The sequence below is a fragment of the Meles meles genome, chromosome 7, assembly GCF_922984935.1.
Source record: "Meles meles chromosome 7, mMelMel3.1 paternal haplotype, whole genome shotgun sequence".
In the NCBI taxonomy this organism is placed as follows: domain Eukaryota; kingdom Metazoa; phylum Chordata; class Mammalia; order Carnivora; family Mustelidae; genus Meles; species Meles meles.
In genome coordinates, this window is record NC_060072.1 from 33072169 (window position 1) to 33096322 (window position 24154).

Genomic DNA, 24154 nt, shown 5'->3' on the forward strand with positions numbered 1-24154 from the left:
ATACAGTTAGATACTCATGAAGTAATACTGCATGCAGCTGGTATGGGGCTCCCTTATGTTACAAACAGAAATACTGTAGGAGAATGCTGGCTTCTCCCTGACACAGAGTTTCATGCTGTATGACTTTGTGTAATGGCACTGGAAGGTCAAGTCTTTATCATAGCACAAAATTGATTTTCTTAGTAATACATTTCATTTATAAATTATAATTCCTCCTATCCCTATTTTGTTAAACCATCTGTACAGGAGTTCATTTTAATTTCACTAAGAAATTTATGAAATTCTGTGAAGTCCTGAAATAATGAATATTAGTGTCCCTATTGGAATTCTGAGTGCACTGAAGTGCATTATTGATTATTGAAGAAACCTTATTGATTTTGCTGTGCATTCTTTGCATTGAGACATAAAGGCCCACCAAAAGAATTGTTTATTGAGACCAGTTCAAGTATAGTCACTCATATAATCTATGGCAAGAAGACACTTTAAAATTTAGCAAACATGCTTAATTTGGGCTACCTACATTGTGGAACTTATTGTAAAAGCAATCAAAAAGAAAAATAAAATGTATACTTTAGTACTGTTTGTCATATCTACATCCATTCATCATAATAAACAGTGAGTGGCTTTGAGATGTACTATTTTCCAGAGAGCTATATTCATGGAAAAGACATGAAGCATAATAAATACTTATATTTTATATTTTAAAATATATTTTATATTTTAAGAAATGAGAATTGCCAGGAAAAATGTGCCAAGATTTTAAAACTCAGTGAGACATAATTGTCATTGGAGTGCAATTAAGAATTATGCTATTTCTGCCCTGGCCTGGTAAAATATTAACATTTAGTAATTTTTTTTTTTAATGCAAGGAGAAAAGATTTAACAGTTTAACTGCTGTGAATTAAACAAGTGACTCTGAAATGCTCTATATACAAAACACATTTCTCAGAGAAGTAAAAAACCTAACAGGCTAGATTTTTACTTCTGAGTTAGTTACATATTTATATACTATCTTTAATGTGCTATTTTCTATTATTAAAGATAAGGCCTGTTCATACAAGCATGTGTGCATGTGAACACACACACACACACACACAATCTTGTAATGTGTAAAAATGTCATAAGACCATAGAGATAGTTTAGAAAAGAAGTCATAGGAATTCTATAAGAAGAACCACTAAATATTGATTAAAGATGATATTCACAAGATATTCTTTTCTGTTTAACTTTTAAAAATTAACATATAATGTATTATTTGCCCCAGGGTACAGGTCTGTGAATCATCAGGGTTATACATTTCACAGCACTCAGTGTAGCACATACCCTCCCCAATGTCCATAACCCAACCATACTATCCCTACCCCCCACTACCCAGCAACCCTTAGTTTGTTTCCTGAGATTGAGAGTCTCTGGTTTGTTTCCCTCCCGAGCCCATCTTGTTTCATTTTCTCCTTCCCTACCACCCACGACTTCCCCCGCCTCTCAAATTCCTCTCGTATCAGAGAGATGATATGATAGTTGTCTTTCTCCGATTGACTTATTTTGCTTAGCATAATATACCCTCTAGTGCCATCCACATTGTTGCAAATGGCAAGATTTCATTTCTTTTGATGGCTGCATAGTATTCCAAAATGTGTGTGTGTGTGTGTGTGTGTGTGTGTGTGTGTGTGATATCTTCTTTATCAATTCATCTATTGATGGACATCTAGGTTCTTTCCATAGTTTGGCTATTGTAGACATTGCTGCTATAAACATTCAGGTGCACGCCCCCTCCCCTTGCATCACTACATTTGTGATGTAAGTCTTGAGGGTAAATACCCAGTAGTGTGATTGCTGGGTCATAGGGTGGCTCTATTTTCAACTTTTTAAGGAATCTCCATACTGTTTTCCAGAGTAGCTGTACCAGCTTGTGTTTCCATCAACAGTGTAGAAGGGTTCCCCTTTCCTGCATCCTCATTAACATCTGTCATTTCCTGACTTGTTAATTTTAGCTATTCTGACTGGTGTGAGGTGGTGTCTCATTGTGGTTTTGATTTGTATTTCCCTGATGCCGAATGATGTGGAGCACTTTTTCATGTGTCTGTTGGCCATCTGGATGTCTTCTTTGCAGAAATGTCTGTTCCCTTTTCTGTGCAAAAGCTTTTGATCTTGATAAAGTCCCAATAATTCATTACTTCCCTTGCTTTTGTCAATGTTTCTAGGAAGAAGTTGTTGTGGCTGAGGTCAAACAGGTCGCTGCCTGTATTCCTCAAGGATTTTGTTGGATTCCTTGTCCCACATTGAGGCCTTTCATCCATTTTGAGTCTATTTTTCTGTGTGGTGTAAGGAAATGGTTCAGTTTCATTCTTCAGCATGTGGCTGTTCAATTTTCCCAACACCATTAGTTGAGGAGACTGTTTTTTTTCCATTGGACATTCTTTCCTGCTTTGTCAAAGATTAATTGACCACAGAGTTGAGGGTCCTTTTCAGGGATCTCTATTCTGTTCCAATGATCTATGTGTCTGTTTTTGTGCCAGTACCATACTGTCTTGATGATTACAGCTTTGTAATAGAGCTTGAAGTCTAGAGTTGTGATGGCACCAACCTCAGCTTTCTTTTTCAACATTCCTCTGGCTATTTGGGTTCTTTTCTGGTTCCATATAAATTTTAGGATTATTTGTTCCACTTCTTTCACAAAAAATGGATGGTATTTTGATAGGGATTGCATTAAATTTGTAGATTGCTTTAGGTAGCATAGATATTTTCACAATATTTGTTCTTTCATTCGATAAGCGTGGAACGTTTTTCCATTTCTTTGTGTCTTCCTTAATTTCTTACATGAGTACAGAGTCTTTTCCTCTTTGGTTAGGTTTATTCCTAGGTATCTTATGGTTTTGGGTGCAATTGTAAATGGGATTGACTCCTTTATTTCTCTTTCTTCTATCTTGCTGTTGGTGTATAGAAGCAACTGATTTCTGTGCATTGGTTTTATATCCTGACACTTTACTGAATACCTGTATGAATTCTAGCAGTTTTGGAGTGGTCTTTTGAGTTTTCAACATAAAGTATCATATCATCTGCAAAGAATGAGAGTCTTCCTTGCAGACTCAGATGTCTCTTATTTCTTTCTGCTGTCTGATTGCTGAGGCTAGGACTTCTAGTACTATGTTGAATAGCAATGGTGATAGTGGACATCCCTGCCATGTACCTGACCTTAGGGGAAAAGCTTAGTTTTTCTCCATTGAGAATGATATTCACTATGGGTTTTTCATAGATGGCTTTGATGATATTGAGGTATGTACCCTCTATCCTACACCATGAAGAGCTTTGATCAAGAAAGGATGCCGTGCTTTGCCAAATGCTTTTTCAGGCTCTATTGAGAGTAACATTTGGTTCTTGTTCTTTCTTTTATTAATGTAGTGTGTCACATTGATTGATTTGCAGATGTTAAACCAAACTTGCAGCCAAGGAATAAATCCCACTTGGTCTTGGTGCATAATCCTTTTACTGTACTGTTGGATCCTATTGGTTAGTATTTTGGTGAGAATTTTTGCATTCATGTTCATCAAGGATATTGGTCTGTAATTCACCTCTTTGATGGGGTCTTTGTCTAGTTTGGGGACCAAGGTAATGCTGGCCTCATAAAATGAGTTTGGAAGTTTTCCTTCCATTTTGTTTTTTGGAACAGTTTCAGACGAATAAGTACTAATTCCACTTTAAATGTTTGGTAGAATTCCCCTGGGAAGCCGTCTGGCACTGGATTCTTGTTTTTTGGGAGATTTTTGATGACTGCTTCAAACTCCTTACTGGTTATGGGTCTGTTCATGTTTTCTATTTCTTCCTGGTTCAGTTTTGGTAGTTTATATGTCTCTAGGAATGCATCCATTTCTTCCAAATTGTCAGATTTGCTGGCATATAGGTGCTCATAATATGTTCTTATAATTGTTTGTATTTCTTGGGTATTAGTTGTCATCTCTTCTCTTTCATTCATGATTTTATTAACTTGGGTCATTTCTTTTTTCTTTTTTCTTTTTTTTTTTTTAGAATTTCAGATGCATTAATGAGACTTGGAAATTCCATTCTTTTTTTTTTTTAATTTATTTATTTGACAGAGAGAGATCACAAGTAGACAGAGAGGCAGGCAGAGAGAGAGGGAAGCAGGCTCGCTGCTGAGCAGAGAGCCCGATGCGGGACTCGATCCCAGGACCCTGAGATCATGACCCGAGCCGAAGGCAGCGGCTTAACCCACTGTGCCACCCAGGCGCCCTTTCTTTTTTCTTTTTGATAAGTCTGGCCAGGGGTTTATCAATCTTATTAATTCTCTCAAAGAACCAGTTCTTAGTTCCATTGATTTGTTCTATTTTTGTTGTTGTTGTTGGTTGTTGGTTGGTTGGTTTCTATTTCATTGGTTTCTGCTCTGATCTTTATGATTTCTCTTCTCCTGCTGGGTTTAGGCTTTCTTTGCTATTCTTTCTCCAGCTTCTCTTGGTATAGGGTTAGGTTGTGTATTTGGGACCTTTCTTGTTTCTTGAGAAAGGCTTGTATTGCTATATACTTTCCTCTCAGGACTGCCTTTGCTGTGTCGCAAAGATTTTGAACTGTTGTGTTTTCATTTTCATTTGTTTCCATATTTTTTATCAATTCTTCTTTAATTTCCTGGTTGGCCCATTTATTCTTTATTTAGTAGGATGCTCTTTAGCCTCCATGTATTTGAATTCTTTCCGACATTCCTCTTGTGATTGAGTTCCACCTTCAGAGCATTGTGGTCTGAAAAATATGCAGGGAATGATCGCACTCTTTTGGTACCAGTTGAGACCTGATTTGTGACCCAGGATGTGATCTATTCTGGAGAATGTTCCATGTGCACTAGAGAAGAATATGAATTCTGTTGCTTTGGGATGGAATGTTCTGAATACATCTGTGATGTCCATCTGGTCCTGTGTGTCTTTTGAAACCTTTATTTCCTTGTTGGTCTTTTGCTTGGATGATCTGTCCATTTCAGTGAGGGTGCTGTTAACATCCCCACTATTATTGTATTATTGTGGATGTGTTTCTTGGATTTTGTTCTTAGTTGTTTTATACAATTGGCTGCTCCCATGTTAGGGACATAGATATTTAAAATTGTTAGATCTTCTTGTTGGACATACCCTTTGAGTATGATATAGTGTCCTTCCTCATCTCTTATTATGGTCTTTGGCTTAAAATCTAATTGATCTGATATACGGGTTGCCACCCCAGCTTTCTTCTGATGTCCATTAGCATGGTAAATTATTTTCCATCCCTTCACTTTAAATCTGGAGGTGTCTTTGGGTCCAAAATGAGTTTCTTGTACACAGCGTATTGATGGGTCTTATTTTTTTTTATCCATTCTGATACCCCGTGTCTTTTGATTGGGGCATTTAGCCCATTTACATTCAGGGTAACTATTAAAAGATATGAATTTAGTACCATTGTATTGCCTGTAAGGTGACTGTTACTGTATATTGTTTCTGTTCCTTTCTGGTCTATTACTTTTAGGGTTTCTCTTTGCTTAGAGGACCCCTTTTAATATTTCCTGTAGGGCTGGCTTGGTGTTTGCAAATTCTTTAATTATTGTTTGTCCTGGAAGCTTTTTATCTTTCCTTCTATTTTCAGTGACAGCCTAGCTGGATATAGTATTCTTGGCTGCACATTTTTCTCATTTAGTGCTCTTATCTTTTGAATTCTCCCCTCTTGGTCCAGTAGTTGTTTGTCTCTCTTTTGCTCAGCTTCTTTACTCTCCATCACTTGGTCTTCTGTATCACTTATTCTCTCTTCTGCCGCATTTATCCTAGCAGTAAGAACCTCCATTTTTTTATTGCACCTCATTAATAGCTTTCTTTATTTCAACTTGGTTAGATTTTAGTTCTTTTATTTCTCCAATATGGCTTTTACTTCTCCAGAAAGGGATTCTGTAATATCTTCCATGCCCTCTTCAAGCCCCACTAGCACCTTGATAATTTTCCTTCTGAACTCTAGTTCTGACATATTACCAATGTCTATATTGATTAGGTCCCTAGCCTTCAGTACTGCCTCCTAGTGTTTGTTTGTTTGTTTGTTTGTTTCGGGGTGGTTTTTTTTTTTTTTGAGGTGAATTTTTCCACCTTGTCATTTTATCCATATAAGAACAGATGAATGAGAGAACAAAATAGTAAAAGGGGATATATTTTGATCTATTAGAAGAAATTGTATCCAAAACTTTAAAGAAAAAAGAACTATAGGGGCACCTGGGTGGCTCAGTGGGTTAAGCCTCTGCCTTTGGCCCAGGTCATGATCTCAGGGTCCTGGGGTCAAGCCCTGCATTAGGCTCTCTCCTCAGTGGGGATCCTGATTCCTCCACTCTCTCTGCCTGTCTCTGTGCCTACTTGTGATCTCTCTCTTTCTGTCAAATAAATAAATAAAATCTAAAAAAATGAAACCTACATGTATACAAAAAAGTTTAAATACAATGAATAGATAAAATATGACTGTAACAATGAAAATTTTTAAAAAATTAAATGTATTGGTAAGATAAAATAGTTAAAAAACTTTAAAAAAATAAAAAGGAAAAATAAAAGATAGAATAAAAAGAATTAAAAACAATTTTAACTTTGCAAGACTAAAGAATCATGGGGAAAAAGCCATGAATTCTATGTGTCACTTTCCTCTAGCTCTGGAGGTCTGCAGTTCTCATTGATAGATAACTTGGTCTTGGCTAGAAGTTCTTGCTGATCTTCTGAGGGTGGGACCTGTTGCAGTAATTCTCAAATGTACTTGCCCAAGGCAGAATTGCACTACCCTTGCCAGGGTCCAGACAAATTAATCTGTTCAGGTTCGCTCATGGGAGCATTGTTCCCTGAATGCTTTCCATAGAGCTTTGGAGGATGGGAATGATAATGGTGGCCTCCCATTCTCTGGCCCAGAGGAGCCAAGAGCTTGGGGACCCACTCCTTAGTGCTGCCTCAGAGAAAAGCATTCAATCCCTCCTGTCTCCCTGGTTCTGTCTGTGCTCTGTGCTCACCCAGCCTGTGACTGAGCATTTCTATCTCTGGTGCACAGCCCCATTTGGAGTCTCAAAACTCAGCAGATTCTTGCTGTGCATTTCCATACCAATCCTCCAATAGGAGAAAGGAAAGAGTCTCCCCAGTTCTTCTACTTGTGGGGCCCCTGCTTGAAGAGCAGTGGCCCAGCTGTGCCTCAGATCTCAGTTTAAAGTATCCCCAAGCTGAGAGCACACTGCTTAGCTCCGTCTCTGTAGCTGGCTTCCCAGCTCCAATACCTGGTAGGTCTGTTGCACTCAAACACCCCTGCTCTTTTTGTGACTCCGCAGATCCTGAGACCACACTGTCTCCACTAGGGCTCCACCCCCGTTTAGCCTCTGGAGCGACATCCCTCAGTGAAGCAGACTTCTAAAAGTTCTAATGTTGTGCTCTGCTGCTCCGCTGCTAATCAGGAGCCGACCCTTCCCCCCACATTCTATGTTCCCCTCGCTTCGGATTCACTTCTCCACACATCCTACCTTCCAGAAAGTGGTCGATTTTCTGTTCCTGGAATTATTGCTCTTCTTCTCTTCTATCTCCTATTGAGTTTGTAGATGTTCAGAATGGCTTGATAACTGTCTAGCTGAACTCCTGGGACCTAATGATATTTCAGTTTCCTACTCCTACACCATCTTGTTTCTCCTCTATTTAGTTTTTAAACATAACAGTTTACCTACCTCCTACAATGTCAGTGTATTTTTGCTCTTCCTAGCTTCCATAAATATAAAAATGTTGATCTACTGAATTAGGCAGCATAGGCTCAATATAGGGAAGAGTTTACCTACTCTCCTGCTCGGAGTTCTGCCTAGGAGGTGAAAGTATTTAGAGACCAGTTGTATTTTATACAAACTCAGTTGCTTTACTGCTGAAGATGTTTGATGTTTTGATAACTTGAGTTACCAGTCTTCAAAATCAGTACAAGGTCAATATCTCACTAAATAATGAATTGTTAATACCACAAAATATAGGGAATAAACATTTAAAAGTAAGAAGCTACTGAAGATAGGTTTTTCATATAATACAATAGTGGGTATAATATATTCTCTATTCAGATAAATTGCTAATCTCTCTGAGCATCAGTTTCTTTTTTTTTTTTTTTTTTTTTTTTTTTTTTTTTTTGCCTCTGAGGTTCTGAGGTGCGAGTAGAGGAGAGAACAGAAGGAAAGGAGATTTATTTCTCTGGGTGAAGCTGTAGATATTTCTTAACTCAAGTTAGATTTACTCAGGCCCAGGATCCATGTGGAAACACACACACACATACACACACACACACACACATACACACACACACTCATCTGCTCTGGCAAGCATTGAGGAATACAGGTGATTTTCATGTGGGGATTGGTGTCTTCTTCAAACATAATTGGTTCTTGGAAGATTTCATTTTCTGTGACTATATGAGTGAGGTCCTTATTTTCTTGTCAGATGTTGTCCAGAGACTCTTTCACTCTTTCACTGCATTTCCTTTCCATGGCAGTTTACAACATGGCTTTTTGCTTTCAGAAAACCAGCAGAGAGTCTCTCTAACACTTTAATTAAAAGAGCATCTGATTAAGTCAGACCCACCTAGTATAGTATCCCTTTTGATTAACTCAAAATGAGCTGATTTGTAACCTAATCACAACAGTGATATTCCTAGTATTGTAGTAGATTCTGCCCATACTCAAGGGAAGGCAATTATATCATCTGTCACAAGTACAGGTGTCTTACAAGCTATTTTCACCAACTGAGCCACCCAGGTGCCCCTCTTACAAGCTATTTTAAAAGCTTGTCTATCACATTAATGATAACAGGAATGCATCCACCAATATTTTTTCTTTAATCTTTATCTTATTCTTTTAAAAATTCTATTTTGGATATGAATTATAATACACATATTTTATTAACATAGTAACACTTATTTTTTTAAGTAATCAGTATTGGATTTTATTTTTTCCAGTTTTATTGAGATATCACAAACATATAACATTGTATTATTCCAAAGTGGGCACATAATGATTTGATATATATGTGCATGTGTGTAGTGTGTGTATTGCAAGATGATCACCATAGTAAATTTAGTTAACATTCATCAACTCATATAATTACAACATCTTTTAGTAATATTATTATGATCATAAATATATGCGTATTTTGGGATGGTTTTCAAAATGTCTTTACATTATGCCTCTTCTCTAAGAATTGAATGTAGTGCTGATGTTGTGGTGGTGTGAGAAAATATTATTTTTAGAAAACTAAAAATCAAGTCATTGGAAATAGCATCTAACAACTTACCTTACTCCATTACTATCTCTAAAACTGGAGTCAAAGTCAAATAGCCTGGTTTGGGTGTGCATTCATTTCCAAAGCATTCTGTACATTATAATAAATGTTTTTATAAATAGCTCTCACAGAAAGAGAAAAAACATGCCTGATCGAATTAACAATATTTTGATATAATCAAAAATTTTCTAATGTTTACATTTTACCCTATCAGAAAGGACCTTGTGATATTCATTCCATGTGTGTAGATTGTATCTATTTATGGTTTTTCCACACTCTTATTATGGCTTTCTGGAACTGTGAGGAGTAGATTAAATATGTGTGTCATCACCTCATGTAGTGATGAACACACATTGTGTACCCAGTGGATAATTGTTTCTTTCTGTTTCTTACCTTCAAATGGAGATTTATGGTTGTGTATATAAGTATTAAATACAAAAACAGTCCACTAAGATGGTTAAGAGAGATTCAGGATGATACTGTATTTTGAACTGGGAAACTGTGGGAATCAGAAATTACCCAGAAAAAGGCCAGTTGTACTTCTGACAGCTTTCAGAGTAGGGGTGTCAAGGATTATAATGTCTACTTAGCAATCGAGATATTGATGACCATAAGAATCTGACTTAGGATGTGGAGTAAAATAAACACTTAAAATGAGGGATCTATTAGTTTTTGAATCTGTAATGATTTTAAGTATTTTTAAAGGTATTCATATGTGTTCTTCTAAAATGAAACTAAGGTAGCTGCTAAGACACTTCAGGTAGCTAATCACACATTGTTTACCTTTAAAGATAATATTCAACTCAGTGATTTTGTAGTTATTTTTTGTTTGCTGTTGATAGCATTTAAAAATTTTTTTTGTTTTGTATTAACAATTTAAGAAACTTAGGCTATGATTTTCTCACTTTAAATCTTGAACTATAAAATTTTTTTCAATTTAAAAGCAGTCTTTAAGAAAGTAGTTTACGACAATAGATATTTACATGGGTTATTGCAGACTAACATACATGAAATGAAGAGGAAAGAAAAATCTGTTATTTTATTTATTATTGCAATTTTTGTTTTTAACAAGGTTCTGCTAAAGCAATATGTTTTGATTTTCCTAGAGATACCATTATTCTTTTATTGGATGAAATAGCAATTGCTGGCAGCTTCATCATCAACTATAGACTCTAGAGTCTAAAATCTGTGACCAGAAGTCTCTCTTGCTGAATAAATTAGCATGCTATTTTCTTTTCCTTTAAAAACTAAGATGACATTTCAGCTAAACTATATTGAAAATAGCTTCCCACATTAAAAAAAAAAATCTCCAGCATATATATTCTTTTTATCCTGAACTGAAAGCAAATGGACAGCAACAAACCAGAAATAACATTATCTTTCCAGCAGGTTATGGCATGGCTTAGCTGAAATAAATCTATTCATAAGTAAAATTAAGCACTTTCATTGAGACAGTGAGAAAAATCTATTATTTTAAATTATCATTTTAATCCTGGCATTTATGCATTTTTCTGACAGGTCAATAGGATTAAGTATTAATTTGCATGTTGCCTTCCATTAATTCTCTGTGTTATGTGCTTTGCAAAAGAAAGTAATGAAAGTTAAGTAACAAAAATTGATAGGCCTTAATTGGGAAAAAAAATACTACAGCACTGTAACTAGTATACCAGTTACGAAGTTTAGTTCTATTCAAAGAAATGATGATATATTAAACTCAATAATTCAAAGAAAAAAATGAAAGAATTGAATCTCGTCTAAAATTATAATCCTGTCATGGTTTATTATATATATCCTAGAGCAGTGGATTCTAAAATTGGTGACTATAGTAATCACTTAAGTTGACTGAAATAGGAACTTCCTGGATCACTTTCCCTGAGTATCCAGCTCTGTCATTCTGCAATGGGATCCAGGAATGTAGATTTTGAAAATATTCCCCAGGTGTTTCTCATGAGTGTGAATATATTCTAGATACATACACAGATATAGTCCAGATGTACATCTAATATATATATAGCTGATTCAGAAACCAGTATTCTACCTGATATTTGTGAAGTTTCTAACAGAGATCCCTGATAGGACATAAGAGCTAAAACAATACAGGAGTCCTATAAGATTTTATATTATGAATTTTATGGGTATGTTTAGTTTGGTCCACCTAACTTTCCTCAAGTGTCATACCACTATCCTTTGTCTGTGTATATAAATGTGCCTCCTCCTCAGACTTTCCTTATTAAAAATATTAAAGAGAAGTTGGCTAAGATAGACATATCCTGAATCAAAATTTTAAAACAGATTAGACTCTACCCTTGTTTTGTGAATCCCTTAATTTATCAAGATATATTGATTCATCAAAACCCTCTTAAAATCTAGAACTCAAATTATTATAAATTTAGTCATGTCAAAAAAGTATCCTTTCTGGCAAAGTGCTGAATAAAAAAACAATGCCAGACCTAGCCCATAAGGTTAAGAACATGCCTGGATATTTGAAAATTATGTAATTTTAATTTAGGAATTAAATATACCACTTAAAAACTAATTTGAATTTGTGAAGTTGTCTTCTTTTCCTTTCTTTTTTTTCTTTTTCTTTCTTTCTTTTTTTTTTTTTTTGAGAGAGAGTGAGAGAGAGCATGCATAAGCAAGTGCAAGGTGGGGAGGGGCAGAGGAAGAGGGAGAGAATCTTAACCAAGCTTCATGCCCAGCACAGAGCCCAGTGCAGGTCTTGCTCTTACAGCCATGAGATCACGACTTGAGCTGAAATCAAGAGATGGATGCTTAATTGACTGAACCACCCAGGTTCCCCAGTTGTCTTCTATTTTTGCCTGCAAGCATGGATATGTGACTTCAGTGGCATATTTTCCACTTTTAAAACTATTTGATTCTGGAATTTTATTTAGATGCATATTCAGTGCCCTTTCAGAGGTAGGAGTGAGAACCTCTATGTGATGCTTATTGTGAAGTTCTTTTCCTAAAATATGATTTTCAGAGAATTATGTTTAGAAATATTTCATTGTCCCTATGAGGAAAGAGACTTCTTTCATGTATTATTTTTCATTTTTGTATTTTCAAAAGAAGCAAAAGGTTTAAAAAATCCCATTTTCCCAGTAAAATAACATGAAAGAAATAAAACTTTCTGTTATTTAACAAGGAGACATATTTGGTAATAGGAATTGAACTAGGGTCAACCTCATCCAGAAGAATGAAAACTTTCCTGAAATAGACATTCCTCACACAAATAGTGATTCAATTACTGTATTAGTATATACACCACTGGGCTGTTGGAAAGACAAGGCATTGTGTTGGGGCATGACTTTGAAGGAAGTCCTCTTCATATGGGGGATAATTTGATACTGGAATATGGCAGAAATTAATCATTTTTCATTCAAGCATATTTACCACCCTCTCTCGTTTTTATTCCCATGTAAAGAATAAGAAGGCAAAATTTAAAGTGCTTAAATAACTTGCCCAAACTTTCATCTAAAGCTAGAAAAATGTACAGATATCAGTCTTAATAGCTCATATACTGCAATAAGAACTTGAGCTAAATCAAAAGAAAACAGCTGTCTAGGGTTTAAAAACAAAACCAAGAACTTAGCAGTCATGCAGCACTAAGAAGCCCACAAATGAGATTCAGAAACTAGTAAGGAAGAGTGACTGGATAGTGCCCCACACTTTCAGTGCAGACCCACTGAGAGATCCACCTGGCATAAAAGCAAACAAGAAACAGATCAACCTCAACTGAATTTGGGGATTTGTCCTAATACATTTCTGTCTGCCATCAATTAAAGAAAAATAATTGATCCCACTAGAAAATAGGATCCAAATTATTGAAAACCAAGAGAAAATTAAGCAACAGAATAGACCCACAGGTTATGTAGTTATTAGACTTATCAGACACAGACATTAAAATGATCATAATTAATATATCCAAAAATGAATAGAATATAATTAATACATCCAAAAATAGAATAGAATAGAACATTTCAACACAGAACTGTAGTCAAAAGTGTGTGTGTGTGTGTAATGTGAAAAAAATCCTAGAACTGGAAATTTTGATAACTGAATGAAGAATTCAATAGGTGGCTATAAAGGAAGATTGACATTGCAGAAGAGAGGATTACTGTCTAATCTTTTAAAGCAGATCTATTGAATTAAGCAAAGAATATCTTTAAGAACAAAGACCAAAAAAAAATGCTGTCATCTTTACATTTAATTAAAGTCCTAGAAAGAGAGAAGAGCCAGAAGCAAGATTCAAAGAGATATTGATCAATAATTTTTCTAATCTGACAAAAGATATGATACCAATGATTGAAGAAGATGTGAGAATATCAAATGCAAAGAAAGCCTAGGCACTTCATAATAGAACTGCTGAAAACCAAAAACAAGAGAAAATGTTTAAAAGAAGTCCAAGGGAGAGGACGTTTGTCTCCAAAGGAACTAAATGAGACAGACTGATGACCCACCTTCTTTATATGATCATCAGATATATGAAAAATATAGCATTAAGTATAGTTACAAAAAAGGACAGTTCTTTCAATTTTTGCCAAATATACATGCGTGTGTGAATACACATGCAAATATCTTCTCTTGCATTATATGTAATTGCAATTGCAATCTCTTGCAATATATTGCAATATGATCATATTTAGACAGAAATTAATGTGTGTATGTACATACACACCAGAAATGGAAAGGAAACTAAAAAGAAAAAGAAAGAAGCATGATCACTATTTCACCTAGTATAGAATAATTAACTGAAGGAGATCTTAGACTCAAAGGTAAAAGATAATACAACAAAACTTCTTGAAGGTAAACATAATCAATATTCATGACTTCGTGGTAGACAGATTTATGTTAACAAGTCTCAAAAACATTAACTGTAAAGGAAAAAATGGTAAATTGTACTATACTGGAAGAACTTCTGTTCACTATTAGGAGAGTAAAAAAAAAAATCAAGTGACAGAATGAGAGGATATTTTGACAATTTGAATAAATGCCAGAGAACATTTTTATATGGTGAGGATTTTTTGTCCAAAATACATAAGGAATTCCTACAAATCAGCAAGAAGAGGCAACCTAATAAGCTGCCTAATTAAAAATTTGGTGCTTCACTTAAATAGCCACCTAAATAGACTATATGCTCATGTATAGGGGCCGAGCATCATTCACGTTCAGGGAAATGCAGATTAAAACCACCATGAGTACAGGGGAGAAAACAATGTTGGCAAAGAGGTAGAGAAACTAGCAGTCTCACTTACAGTGAATATAGTGAATTGGCATTGCCAGCTTGAAAACTTGGCAATGTCTATTAAAGCAGAACATATGAATATCCTATAATACATGTAGGCTAAAAAAATGTGATTGAAGGTCAAAGTGACACAATGCTTTTTGTTGAGGTGAAATTCACATAACATAAATTAGCTATTTTAAGGTGTACAACTCAGTGATACTTAGCACAAAGTATTGTACCAATATCACTTTTATATAGTTCCAAATCATTTTTATTCTCCCCATATTCATTAAGCAATAAAACAAAATAACTATTAGTGGCCAAAAGTGTCTCAAGTTTTCTTCAAATTTGGAATGGATAAATTCAATAGGGTTTAATCATTCTATATAATAGTATACAAAATCAAGTGATCAAGCACAGCTACAGCTGCTATGTGAACAGGAGTACAAATTTGTATTCAAAATGCTCTGCAAAAGAAGTCAGATATAAAATAATATAATGTTCCATTATTAAAAATTTAAATAGCAACCCAATTAATCTCATGGTGACAGAAGTGAGAAGACTGGTTACTGTAGGATGGTGGGGGGAGGAATGATGCCTGTAGGAACCATAAGGCAGGCTTTCGTGCTCCCAGAAATATTCTGTAATTCAATTTGTTAAAAGACTGGCTCAATAAATGTGTTAACTTTGTAAAAATTCATCAAGCTTTATCATTTAAAGTTGTGCACATTAACTTAAATGGGTTTATTCTGCTGTTTTCTGTTATGCTTTTAAATTAAGATTTGTGTGTTCATTTTTTCTACAGCAGTTTTAGGTTCACAGCAAAATTGAGGTGAAGATATGGAAATTTCCCATATAATCCGTATCCCCGCACATGCATAGCGTCTTCCATTATCAATAGAGTACAACCAATAGAGTTGTACATTTGTTACAATTGCTAAACCTTCACTGGAAGTCCTTAGTTTATATTATGGTGCACTCTTGATGTTGTACATTTTTTGGTTTGGACAAATGTATAATGACATGTAACCATCCTTATGATAGTGTACAGAGTATTTTTATTTCCCCCAAAATCTTCCGTGCTTTGCCTATTCATCCTTCCTCCCTTCCCCAACCATTTATCATTTACTATCTCTATAATTTGGCTATCTCCATGAATTTTCCAGAACGGTCCTGTATCAGATATATATTTTGCAAATATTTTCTCTTAATCCATGGCTTATTTTCTAATTGTCTTGCCATTTTCTCTTATAGAGTAGAAATTCTAATTTTAATGAAATCCATCTTATCAATTATTTCTTTCATGGATCTTACCTTGGTGGTATATATAAAAAGTCATCACTTGTCATCCAAGTTTTCTCTACATTATTTTCTGGGGCTTTTATAATCTTGTGTTCTACATTTAAGGCTGTCATCTGTTTTGAGTTAAAGTTTGTGAAGAGTGTAAAATCTGTGTCTAGATTCATTTTTTGCTTGTGGATGTCTAGTTGTTCCAGGACCATTTGCTTAAGCTTCACTGGATTGTCTTTTTTTCCTTTGTCAAATTCAAAGATCACTTGACTACATTTATGTTCATCTCTTTGAGATCACTCTTCTGTTCCATTGATCTGTTTGTCTACTCTTTCACCAGTACCACCCGCCTTGATTACTGTAGCTTCATGGTACTCTTGAAGTCAGGTGGTGTCTTCCCCCAACTTTTCTTCTTAATATCTGATGGGATTTTCTGGGTTACCTTTATTTTCATAACATAGTATCTCCAAAATATTAGTTAAGAGGACCACAGTATTGAGCAGAATAGCTTAAGATGGTGAATGATTACTTTGAAAATTGTTGGGGTGCCTGGGTGGCTCATTCAGTTAAGTGTCTGACTTTGGCTCAGGTCATGATCTCAGGGTCCTGGGATCAAGCCTTGGGTCTGCTTGTTCCTCTCCCTCTCATTCTGCATCTCTCCCTGCCAGTGGTCTCTCTGTCTCTATCTCAAATAAATAAATCTCAAAAGAAAAAAAATGAAAAAAGTATTAACACAGAAAGGGAAGATTCTGAATCAAAGTTTGAGTTACAGAGTGGTTATATCAGCAATTTGAGATTTGAGTGAGGAAACTCAGGTTCAATAAGGAAGAAATATTTCATGAATGCTTAATTTGGAGAACTTTCACAAATTAAAATGGACATTATAAAAAACTGTCAAATGACTCAGAGTTCAAGAGTACATAATACTGCCACAGAGCCTAAACAGAAGATTTATTTTTAAAAGAAGTGCTGAGGGAAGAATGCAAGAGCTAAGATACATTGATTGATAGGAAAGAAGAAAACAATGTATGATAATCTTCTAAAGGTTTTATTTAGAAATGATAAATGCAAATATTATGAATATCTGTTGGTACCTCAAGCTGGAACTTAAAGGAGACAAATTACTTTGAAAGTGAAGCTGATGGACTTAATAAAGAAGGTATGTCAGATAAAAGAAAGTAACAGTATGTGGAGCACTCAACCCTGCACCTGGCATATAGAGAGAATTCAATAAATATGAGCTGCTATAATAATGGGAAAAATAAGAAATAAAATAAGAAAGAAGAAAATGGGGTGAGGAGGAGGGTGGGATTGAGATGGGAGAAAAATAAGATAAAAAGGGACAAAAGAAAGAAAAAATAGCATTAACTATGAGTATTGCCATTTAAATTCAATTTTCATCTAGCCATCATTCATCATGTTGCATGCCACTTTTTAATGTTTTATGTTTAATGTTTTATAGTGATAGTCACTGTCATTATATCTTATTTTTATGTGTTTGTTTAAAATGTTTAAAAACTAACATGAAGACCAGTTTATTTATTATGAAGTTTATTATATCCCATTAAAAGATCATTATCATAAGCTTTTTATGTAAGTACAGTTTTATACATATTTAATTTTTACTAAGTTGTAAAATCTGTGCAGATGAGAAAAAAGGGAGAGAGTGTGCATTTGATAAACGTTTCACAGAGAAGGTGATGTTAGAGATGATATATGGAAGAATGAGATATGGCATGAGAGTCTTTGCTGAATAACTCCAGGAGTACCATTACATTTATGAATAGTGATCTTTTGGAGTGCTGTGGTCTATCTGAAATTCAACTTCTCTTACTGTTGGGGGGTGTGGTGGGGAGGCTTGCCCCTTTTAATTTTTCTTACTATTAATACATTTTATTGAGATATGCTTTACAAACAATAAAATGTATCCATTTCAAGTACACATTTCAATATATGCAATGCACTTTGTTAAATTCATGCTACCACCAGGGCACCACATGGAATTTTCTTCTCTTAAACAGTGTTCTCTTTGGTCAGTGTCTCTGCACCCACTTCTCTGCCTCCATCTCCAGCAAGTCATTGATCATCTTTCTGACAGAATCCAGCCATTTAAAAAATCATATTGAAAAATCACAGAAACTATTTTGCTCTTAGGAAAGGTAAAAATGTTAAATAATTCTTACATTTGAGAAAATCAGTCATACACATGCAGTCAAACTCTGAAATACTAGGTTAGTTGACATAATAAATGTCATGGCATATGCATGTCATGGCAAAAATATGGGTAAAGATATAACTTCCAATGGGATTTAAAAAAAAAAATTCTTTCTTTTCATTGCTTTTGTTTCTCTAATGTCTTTCTCCTCTCTCTCTCTCTTTCTCGCTCTTTTTTAAAGATTTATTTATTTGAGTGTGTGTGGGTGTGTGTGTGTGCAAGTGTGGGGAGGGGCAGAGGGAGAGAGAGAGAGTTTCCAACTCCCTGCTGAGCCTGGAGCCCTATGTGGGTTCCACTTTAGAACCCTGAGATCATGACCTGAGCTGAATCCAAGAGTCCGATGCTTATCCAACTAACCCACCTAGGCACCCTTTCTTCTCCCTCTTTTGTGTTTACTTTGACACTTAAAAAGATTTATTTTTTCCCTAGATAACTATCGAGGGAGGCTGCAAGTCTTACAATAAGATCAGATTCTCGTCAATCCACAGGCTTCTTACTGAAACCAATTCTGTTAAAATTTGTTTATTTTTAAAAATATATCTGATGTTTATGCATGTAATGATTTTAATTAGTAGTAAATAATAATGTTTAAGCTTTTATAAGTTTGTTGACACACCTTTTGTTACTTTAAGTTATTGCCAAGGTATTTCTGGTCATCGTTTTTTACTCAGACCAAAGTGCTCATCATAATCATCAGTTATATAAACAGAATTCTGTTCACTCAGAAAAAGGACACTGTTTTTGCCATAGGGCCAGTATCCTACAATAGTTCTTCTCCTTGGCATTATTCATCTTTTATTCATTTCATATCATTATATTCCAGAATTTTCTTTTATGGAAAACACTACTGATGCATGGCCAAAACTCATCTTGCTATGAGTGTTTGATGTGGTAATAAGTATTTAGATTATAACATATTTTATATGTTCACATATAATGCTTCCATTGACAATGTATAAAGGTCTGTTCTAAGCACCTCACCTTCATTAACTTATGATCTCTTCACAGTCAGGAATTTGAGTGTTACCATCTCCTTTCATAGATGAGGAAAAGGAGGCATGGCACCAATATATAACTTTCAAAAAATGAGATATATTCAAGCCTATTTCTATATCACTGAGATACCCACATTTTCCCCAAACATGACTAATCACATCCATAAATATCAGAAGAATGGGTTACATGATTAACTGAAGCCCTGATGGCAGTTTTCATCCTATAATATAACAGTAGATAGTATAGAAAACAATACATAGAATTCATATTACTAATATGAGGAAAAAAACAGTAAGATAATATATATGGTAAGATACCGTTGTTTCACTTGTTTTCTGTTAAGACACTGATTTTGTAAATCTATACAAAAAAGCATGTTTAATTCTTTAAGTCAGAACCTCAAGAAGTTTCATAAACCAAAAAATAGAAAATGAATACAGAATAATATCTGTGCTATAATGGTGTATTATTTTAAGAAAATAAATGTATGATTTCTCTTGACAATGTCATCTGAAGCAACCTTCCTGGGATGGGTAATTATTCAAATGGTTACTTTCCTATTGGAATATTTCAGCCTTAGCTTCCATATGATTTATTTTCATTATCAGGATAAAATGTAATATTGCCTTAGCACTACATTTCCACAAACATTTCAAATCTGTTCTTTAGAACATATATCATAATTATTTCATTACATCTTTATATATATGTATATGCTGAGTATATATATTATGTATAATATATATACACACAAATACATGTAAAAAGTTATACTGAAGCATATCCAGAAAAGTACAAACTCTTATGTGAATAACTCAGTGAATTTTCACAGTGAACATATCTCATATGTAAATATAACCTTAACAGAAAGAAAATATTACTATTATCTCAGGAAACTATTTTGTGTCTCTTCCTTGTCATTATCCTCAATTAACCCCAGTAATAATAAGTAGTCAGTAAACTGACATCTATAATTATAAGTTAGTTTTGACCGTTTTTGAAGACAATATAAATGGGATTGTACAAAATACATTATTTGTGTATAATATCTTTTCTTAACATTATGCTTTAGAGACTCACCTGTATTATGTATAACAATAGGTTTACTTCTCATTGGTGTATTTTATCATGTTCTGTTAATATTCCAAAATGTATTTTACTGCTGGACATTTTGATAGTTTTTGGCTATTGCTGATGGACTTTGGAAGTTTCCAGATTTTCAGTTTTGAGTCTGAGTAGGTGCAGATTTACCTCAATTTGCCCATACTTTCCAGAAACACCTCTGCTGTATTAGGTTTTGATCACTTGGACTAGAATTTCTGAACATCTGCTCTGTTTACAACACCGTCAGGGTGGTATGGGAGCAGAAATATTGACTGAAGAAGGGACAGTTGCTTATGCAGAAACTGTAACAATTTAAGGAGCACGTTTTGATGCCATATGTATATGCCATGATGCAATAAAACCAGGAGTGTAGTTGTTGGATCATAGGGTAAGAATATTTTCACTTCAGTATATACTACCAGTTTTTCAAAGTCCTGGTGCCAATTTGCTGAACTTTAAGCGTATAAGAGTTCCACTTGCTCTGCATTCTCCCCAAAATATTGAAATAATATTTTAGATATTTTACTCAATATGGTGAGCATGCATTTCTCTGATAAGAAATAATGTTGAGCACTCTTTCATATGGTATTGGCCATTTGGATATCCTCTTTTGTGAAGTGCCTACAAATATTTTTGACTTTAAGCATTAGACTAACAATCATGTCCTAATTAATTTTAGGAGTTTTATTTATAAGTTTATTATAAACATTATCATCTCAGTAAAATTGACATAAATTGAACTGTACATATTTAAAGTATACAATTTTATTACTTTCGACGTATACATACATTCATGAAATAATCAAGCTAATCAGGATAATGAACTCATCTTTTATCCACAAGAATTTCCTTATAATCCTTGGCTGTCCCTCACACCAGTTCAACCACCCCCTTTTCTAGTCTCCAGGCAACAACTGATCTGCTTTCTGTCACCATAAATTAGTTAGCATTTTTGGAATTTTCTATATGAGTGAAATCAAACAGTACGTACTCATGTTGTATAGCTTATTTCACTAAGTATTATTACTTTGAGATTCATCTGTATCATTGTATAATCAGTAGATCATTGCTATTGGGGAGTTGTTTAATGGGTATAGAGTTTCAGTTTTGCAAGATGAAAACATTCTGAAGATAGAAGCAGAATAGTGTGAATATACTTAACACTGCAGAACTGTACACTCAGAAATAGCGAAGATGGTAAGCTTTATGTTATACATTTTTAACTGATAAAAAATAAAATTAAAAAACCCCTTTGCTTTTTAGTTTAAATGGCCAATTTTACTAAAATAAGAAAGACTGGAAAAAGGTGAGATTTGCAAAGACATGGCAGAATCAATTGCTCTGCTTCTGTCATGTTTGAATTTTAAAATGCCTGTTAGAGAGCCAGGAATTGAGATCAGTAAAGCAGATGGAGTATCCCACTTAGAGAACAGTGGAGAGGTCAGGCTGTAGCTGTATATTTGGTAGTCAAAAGGATAGATATTACTTAAAACCGTAGATCTAGATAAGAACGTCTACAGGGAACGCAAATTTGAGAAGAGAAAGGAGTCCAGGACAAATCCAATCATTATACAGACAGAAGAGAAACCAGTGAATGAACCTGGCAATGGAAGGGTCTGCAGGTTAGGGAAACATCATGAGAAGGTGGCATCACGAAAGCCAAGAGAAGGATATGTTTCAGGAAGGAATTAGTTAACTGAGTTGACACCACTGAGGATTGGGTAAGATGGGATTTATTTTAATGGCTTGATAGACCCTCTCTGAGATGTAGTTGGGAAGGAATTGGAAAGTGAGAAAGTAGAACTTTCTAAATCTTTTTCAATAAAGAAATATGGTAATAAGAAGAAAGAAGTGGCGGTAGTGGAAAGGTTTTATCTTTAAATACAGGGAGATGTTAAAGCAGAATTTTAAACTGCAGAGAATGATTCAGTAAGAGGGAGTAATCTGATGTGAATGAGAGGAATTAGCACAAAAAAGTTCCCTGAACATCTGAAAAAGTTCATGGGTAAAGTTCAAAGAAGTTTGGTAGATAGTTGGGGCAGTCTGGATGAGTTGGAAACTCCTATACGGTGATTATTATTTTCTCAGGGAAGAAAATGTGAAGCAATCCCATCCATTATAATTAGAAAGACTGAAAATAACAAGAGAAGATATATATCTTGTTCACCACTAATCCTAAGAACTTAACAAAGTATGTATGACCTATATACTTGATAGGTCATTCTTAAATTTTAAAAAATGTTTAGAAGAAAATCATAAAAAAAATTCTTTTTGAAGTTCATTTGCAAATCATTTCCAAAATCATTGTGCCCAGAATCATCTTGTTTAGGTTCCTCAATGTATCACAGCTGCAATTACATGATAATAATTCTTGTTCCCATTTCCAATAAGCAAGCTAACTTACATAAACTTTTTTTTTAAGATTTTATTTATTTATGTGACAAAGAGAGAGATTACAAGTAGGCAGAGAGGCAAGCAGAGGGAGAGGGGGAAGCAGGCTCCCCACCCAGCAGAGAGCCCAATGTGGGGCTAGATCCCAGGACCCTGAGTCATGATCTGAGCCGAAGGCAGAGGCTTAACCCACTGAGCCATCCAGGCTCTCCTCACACAAACTTTTTTTTTTTTTTTAATCTTAGATATATTGCTTTTGAAGCAATAGTTTTAAGACATAGTTGAACAGCATCAGAAAGGACTACCTTAAGAATTTACTGTTGTTTCAACAGTTGCCTCTCTGGGTGGGAGGTTGGGGGAACAGGTGGTGGGTAATGGGGAGGGCACGTTTCGCATGGAGCACTGGGTGTTGTGCAAAAAGAATGAATACTGTTACGCTGAAAAAATAAATAAAATGGGAAAAAAAAAAAAAGAATTTACTGTTGTAATTTATCAAATTACTCCTTCCTGAGCCTTATTTTTCTCATGTGTAAGATGGAGAAAGTAATGCCCTCTTCACAATTCTGAATGAAAGAATTAAATGAGATGTTAGTGGAAAGTTTTATAAAGGCAAATGTTATGTTAAGCTAGTAGTTCACTGATACCTTAAAAAGAACAGTATATATAGGGCGTCTTCCTCCACACCCTGCATCTGTAAGTAGCATAATGAGAACATCAGCCATCTGTGCTCAAAGAGTAGTATATATCTGTCTGTAGTGATCTGAAATAATCAAAACCTTTAAGTGGTACTGATACCTACAAATACAAGTAAGTGATGTTCAGCATTCTCACTTTTAGCTTCCTTTGATTTAAAGATGCTATTTAATGAGACTCAGCAATACACAGAGTTTTACCCTTGTAGGGTATCTAAAATTTTACTGGCTTCTGGGAGACATATCTTATAAATTTTCATGATTTGTTGTTTTTAGGGATTGATATAATCATGATTTATATATTCCTAGACTGCTTTGTTGTACTTGTTTAATTTGTATAATGAAAAATAAACTATCAATTATAAAAATGCAAACCCATTCCAGAACACTTCTACACAGTTAATTCATCTTTTTTTTTAATGGTGGCATTGCTGATAACCAGGCTTTACACACATGGGAAGAAAGGCAAAGATTATGCCCTTGTGTAGCTGTAAGATCAACATATTGCTGAAATGCTAATAAGAAGTAGAATAATTTGAGAGTGCATTTTTCATTGAGGCTTACTTTTTTGATCTAGTGTTCACATTTTTCTTGGTGGTAGTAATATGCCACTCATAATCATTTAATGCTCTCATAAAAATTGAATGTTTAAAAATAAGGAAAAAACCCAGGTTGTGTGATGCCTTCATTGGTCCCATAAAAATTAAAAAGAATATAATTGAGTCTGGACGCCTTTGAAGGTTTGGGCAAAGGAACAGTGGAGTATTTAACATGACTTAGAAATGCAGCACAGTTGGTGTCAGACTCTAGGGCATATTATAGGCATTATTGATGTGGCTTCTGTGCAAAGTAGAGATGTGGAATGTTCACTTGACTTTTATCAAATAGTGAATGAAAGAGACTTAAAAATACTGGTATCTCATTCATATGTAAATAATGGGCCACATATTGTCAACTTTAA

At 34.7% G+C, this 24154-nt stretch overlaps 1 protein-coding gene across 1 annotated transcript in view; it reads left to right on the forward strand.

Moving 5' to 3' along the window:
• MGAT4C (MGAT4 family member C) overlaps nt 1-24154 on the forward strand; it is a 682332-nt gene that overhangs the window by 241416 nt on the left and 416762 nt on the right. The gene's annotated exons all lie outside the window — the stretch shown is intronic.